The 6000-nt window shown below is 43.3% G+C and overlaps 1 long non-coding RNA gene across 1 annotated transcript in view; it reads left to right on the top strand.

Annotated features, from left to right (window-relative positions):
- Positions 1-4838, top strand: part of LOC133221893 (uncharacterized) — a 53013-nt gene extending 48175 nt beyond the window's left edge. Inside the window, exons 2-3 of the long non-coding RNA XR_009728099.1 lie at positions 2071-2243; positions 2973-4838. This is a non-coding gene — a long non-coding RNA (uncharacterized LOC133221893). The remainder of the gene's footprint in view (positions 1-2070; positions 2244-2972) is intronic.
- Positions 4839-6000: the final 1162 nt, after the last annotated feature.

A 6000-nucleotide genomic window follows, 5' to 3' on the forward strand; every position in this document is an offset into this window, starting at 1 on the left:
CCATTCAGACTTGTACGATGAAGTGGTTTCTATTTTCCTTTAAACAAGAGAATAATAAATTGGGAAAATTTCTCCTTACAACTGTCTTCATCTTGTATGAGGTATGTGCCTAAACTAGTTCTCTGTATCCAAATGTGTAGGAGGAAAGCTTGGTTTCTGGTTAAGTGTCTGCAAGCTGGGGGTTGACTGTGTGTTTCTGATGCAGACTGTGTGTGCTTGGCAAATCTTCATGTATTAATCTGCGTTTTACAGCTGAGGAAATGAAAATGCCCTTACACAGTTCATGGAAAAGGCTGTATGAGACTATTGCAGTAAGAGGGAACTTGCTTGTGTGACCTGCAAGTTCCGTCTAGCCCTAAATTCCTGAGCTCACAGGCTCAATAAGAGCATTGATATTTTTGAGGGCTTCAGGCATTATAATCATGAAATAAGTCCACAGAACAAAAGGACTTCTTTAAACAGACAGTAAGGATCTAAGAATCAAAACAAAACTGGCTCCAAATATTCTTGAAGCAAGAGAAGTAATGTGGATTAGGATTAGATTGTTGTAATGCTTAACTGATAGTATAAAGCCAATACTTGCACAAACATGCAGATATCTTTCAAGTAGATCACATGAACACCCATGATGATGTTGTAGACAGAAACAAGGTCACCCAGGTAGGCTGTGGAATAACCCAAATTATTTCTTTTGAAAAACAAACCAGAACACATTTTCATGCTGTTGCAGTGTTTTGTATAATCTTTCTCTAGTGCTGTGCTATACTATATTCGTAGGGAAAAGCTCCTTGTTTTTTCCTTACAGGTACCACCTGCTTAAGTTATGGAACTATATTTAGTTTACAGAATGTTGCAAAATTTAAACAGGATAAACCTATGTCTCAGACAGGATCTGGTATTGGTGAAAACAAATCTCTAGCATCAAAACACAGGTTAAATATTGATGACTTCCCAAATTCCACATCATAGTAAAAAACCTTTGATACTCAGACAGCACAACAACAAGGCCACTTAGAAACAACTATGCAAAAACTCAGTGGAGATCTGTTGCATTGCAAAGACTTTAAAATGTGCAATCTAGCAGTTGTATTACTGTGTGTTAGTACACCTCAAGAGAAAGAAAAAAGCAGTACATATATTGTGCTATTTAAACTCTCTTTCTTTTCTATTACACTGCTATTAATGTATTAGTAGAAGAATCTCACATTTAAGTGCTAAAAATGAGCCTCTGGAAAAATGCACTGTGGTACAACTCACTGCATTCACAAATCCCAAAGTCTACCAAGAGGTGCAGTCAGTGGTATGTTGTAAACTGCCTGGGAAGAAGGTAACAAATGTGGAATGTCATTATCCCCTGTTTTCTGGTGAAGCTAGCTGAGGGCCCGCTGATGCCCTGTCTGACATGACAGCAGCAAAGCAGCAGTATTTGCCCATAATAAGTGAAGAAACTCAAACAAGAGCCCTGTGGTATAACTAGCAGCATCTTGTGTAAGTGTCTGCAATGCTCTCCACAGGTCAGAAAAGTCCCTCTCTTTCCAGAGTGACACAAATAACCAAACCAAGGAAACTGGGGTTTGGGACAGCACTTTTAACTCTCTGCACCTTCTCCTACACTGAAAATATACAGAAGTGGAAGTAAGTCAGGAAGTACTGTTTCTGAGTATTGAAAGTCCAGCCCTGTCCTGGCGTTCTCCAGTTGTGTCACCACTGGCCACAGAAACAGCTGATGTTAAGGAAGTGATGCTGTGGTATCTTCTCCACAGGGTTTTTCTCTTTGCTTTGAAACTTCCCTTGGGCTAAATCTGTCTTTGGGTCAGACTTTCCTGGAGTCCCAAAGGTTCCTGGAGGCTCAAAAAGGAAATAAGAACAGGAACAAGCCTTTCCCATTTCACAGCTGACAGAAGAGCTGTTTGATAATGGCAGGGTAATAACAGGCAGAACAATTCAGATTAGAAGTCCACAAATCCACTTGACTAACACAGCTCAGGCCAGCAGCTCCAGATAATGAAAGTTATTATACAAAGCACAGCCCTTATTTTGGAAGTTAATACTTGTGTTTATCTCCTTTAGGTTCTTTCTGTGAAAACTATAAATGCTCCGTCCTTCCCAAAGCCTTCTCAGGCCTGCTGCACAGAGTGTATAATATGCTGATACTGGAGATTTTGCTCAGTTTTATACTCAGAAGGCTGTAATCTGCTAATGCCTATCGCTTCTGGAGGTGAGACCATGCAGTGAGCTCAGAGGTGAGATATCAGCAAAGGCTTTCTGGCTGTTTGGGTCATTAAGTGCTGGCTCTGATAGCCCAGGATGATTTTAGGAAAGGGTTTGAGAACTTTTGTGTGGAGTCGTTTTGGTACAGCTCCTTCTGCCATGGGCCAGCCTGCTGGAATAGATGAGCTCGGAAGAGGCACCTCATCCTTTCCATCATTCACCTTTTCTTCCATGCCTTGGTCATGTTGGCTTAGTGTTTTCTGCTTCCCATCTATGCCAGTTTTTAGAAACAAGTATTTGGTCCCAAGGTGTCTTTGGTGTCCCCCCACTGCCGCCTGAGTGGTCCCGCAGCCCATGGCACGTGGCTCATCCTGCCTTGGAGAAGAACCTGTCCTCTTCACAGCTCAGAGGAAATGCTGTAAGCTGAGGGGGTGAAACAAATCACGTGTTTCTTTCTATTTAAAAATTGACCAAGAATTGCCATGCTATCTTATTAGCAGATAAAAGCTGATATTATTACCTGCCATGTGAAAAGAGGAGGAGGATTGGAACATGATCCCCTGGGAAGCACAATAAGTGAGCCTGCATTATGAGAGCTGTTAGGTGGATCCAACAGACTAGGTTTATTTCCTCTTTTACAAATTTCAGTGGATAACTAAATGAAACCCCCTAGTGAGATCCCTGCTGAACGACACTGTTTTCTGATCTTTCAGAGTTACTGATTTCAGCCTTAAGTTGTATTGAAGCTTCCTTTAAAACAGAGATTGCTGCATCTGGAAGCACTACAGAAATGTGCCTCAGGCAGGTGCTATCTCTTCCAGTCCTCAGCAGCTGCCAAACCTCGCTGCAGCTCCCTCACCTGAAGTGTGAAAGGGCAAAATCTGTCTGGCTGGAGAACATCCATCCCACAGAAAGGGAGTTTAATGCTCACCAGTGCCATCCAACTACTCAGAAGTTCCCACTTTTGGACATGTTGTATTCCTGTCATTGTCCAGGACAAGTGTGGCAGACACCTTGATTTCTCTAGGCTGTGCATCCCATCCAGGAGATACTGGTAAGTTAGCAGGGTTTGTTTTTCACCTTCCCCCATTAGATTAGCTTCAGCTGGTTGGGAAGTTGGCCTGGGAATGGAGTGAGCGTGGGAATCCACAGCAGCCACCCACCCTTGACTTGAGACACAGCTGCAGGGGTAAGGAAGGCAGAAGCTTCCTATGGACATCCTGCCGTAGCAGAGATGTGGACACTTGTGTATCACCCACATAAGTGAAGTTTTCCTTTCCCAGTCCGTTCCTACCCACATTCATGTCAAAGAAGGGGACAAACCCCAAATATCCACAGCAAAATAGGCACGGATGAAATTACTATAAGAATAGTAATTTTTAAAAGGTAATGACTTATCCACTGGTGCTGGGGACAGCACAAGTTCTGAGGGAAAGATGTTCTTTTTCTCTCCATAAGTGCCTGAGGGGTATTCATTTGCTGAAAAGCATTTTCTCCTGTATGCTTGAGATGGTTTGAAATGCTTCCAGGAACACAGCCAATTCCCACCTTCAGCTCCCCCCCTGCCTTGTCCTTTCCCAGTGGGCTGTCCTTCCAGTGAGGAAATGCAAAGGGAGGGTAAGCTGCTCCTGCTGCCTCTGAAGGTCACAGGCACAAGGGGCTCATGCTGGCTCCTTGGGACAGTGTCTCAGCACAGATTCCAGCAGCATCTCCTGCTCGCTGCACCTGTTGGCAAGGTATGCATATGGCTGTCAGCACTTCTGGAGGAGAATGTTAATGTTTGCATGTTTTAGCAGTCTGATCAAGCATCCAACACTCATCTGGTGGGAGAAGAAATGAGAGAAGAGAGCAAAAATTGAGGCAGAGACCTCCTAGCAGTGAATCTTGCCTTTGATGTTTGGGACAGAGTATGGCTTGTGTTAACGTATCTTTGCAGCTGTGCTGGCATGGGTGGACTTTAAACCAGCCATACAGGGAACGCAGTCAGCTCATACACCCCTGGGGCAGCAGCTCTGTTTGTGTTTTGTAGGGGTATGCACATGGTGATGCAGAACCCACAGGTACTATGAGTCTCTATAGCAGCTTTTACAAACAGAGGCCATTTAAAGCAGCCTGGAGGTTGCTCTACTCTGTACCAGTGGCAGATTTTGCCTTTGGCCCATGCCAGGATCAGGAGGAGTGGAAAAAATGCCTCTGCCTATCATTGCCTTGCTACGATAGCTACACCGAACAGCTCTTTACTCTGTTAAATCTGATTTCCTCAGTGCTATTTATGGTATAAAAGCAAAGGGTCTCTGGAGTAAGACTGATTGCAAAACCAGTGTAAAAGCAAAGAAAATTAGGTCTGTTCTACTGTTAGCCAGCATGTAATTTTTAGCTGCAGTGAGCATATTGCCACAAACCTTGTCAGGAAACAAACTGTGTGGTGATCAGAAGTACCTGGGGAGAATGCGCTTACTGATGTGTGAAATGCCTCGGCCGTCACTCAAGCGATCCTCGCAGCTCCAAGGACAAATAAGCAGCATCTGTGTTAATGCTCTTTGCAGCATTCAGTGCTGGTGGCTGCATTTTGGGAGCCCAGTGGTGGAGTGAGCCCTCACTGCTCTCCAATCGGCTACACGTCCATCTCGTGCCCTCCAGAAGGTTTCAGCATGGTTGTTCTTCCCCCTTCACCGAGTGCTGTCTCAGAGCAAGTAAATCTCATGCTGTGAGGAACACAGTTGTAGTCACCGTAAGCCAAGACTAGATGTTTCATGCTGTAATCAGAACTGGCAACTTCCAGTGAGCTTCTTTACTACTTAAAAGCAGAATTGAATGTATAGTACCAAGGCTGAGATCATGAAGGAGCAATTTCTCTTGCATAGACCGATCTGGGGTACTTACATGACCTGCTCTTTAAGCTGTAATTTAATAACAGGAGGATAGACAGCTAAGTATGCAACTAACCTTGAGGGAATTCTTAGGATCTCCCCGAAACCCCCCCAGCACACATTAAAAAGTCCCATTGCTCATGGATTTCTGGATGTACAGTTCTGGCACTTGAAGTTTTCCCTGTACAGATTGCAGATGTTGTTCATTGTCTGCAGTCTTTATTCATCTCTCTCTACTTCTTTCTGCTCATCTATAATCAACTTCTTGAGCTATAAATGAGCTACTCAACAACCCACAGCCTTATGTTTGTAGCATAACCCATTAATCCTGGGCATGCTTTATAGGAGGTTTCTATTTCTAGAATAGTGGAGAGGGGGTTAAATAGATTTTGAACAGACACAAACACCTTGTGTCAAAGGTGCTCATAATCACATCACTCATTGTGCTATTGGGAGCAATCAGATATGGTCATAAGCAACATATTGACCTATCGGACTCTATAACAGCCCATAACATTTGATTATCCATTTCTTGAAATAACTATTAATTGTTCATTAGCCCTTTATAAAGTATTTTATACTAATCTTTCATATGAAGCATGACTGAAATGTTAAAGCCTAGTATTTGACCTTTAAATTCAACCAATCAAAAAATCAGTAAAAAACATGATTTTGCTTCTTTTCAGCTGAAAGAGTTGAACATCAGCACCGGTCCCAGATTCATTTGGATGCAGAGATCTTTCTCTGCCTGAACACTGTGTGTCTTGCCAAGCTGTTCTCCTGCATCCCCTCTCCTGTTAGAGGAGAGACCATGGCATTATCAGAGTGAAATAAATTGAATCTCTCTATTTCACATCCCAGCCTCAGGATGGGTCAAGTCACTCTGACTCTGGAGATGGACAACCTGGAGAAACTCCAA

Source organism: Neopsephotus bourkii, unplaced genomic scaffold (genome assembly GCF_033783945.1).
Source record: "Neopsephotus bourkii isolate Nb327-2 ecotype Australia unplaced genomic scaffold, CSIRO-AGI_Nbou_v1 NB_1572, whole genome shotgun sequence".
Taxonomy (NCBI): Eukaryota; Metazoa; Chordata; class Aves; order Psittaciformes; family Psittacidae; genus Neopsephotus; species Neopsephotus bourkii.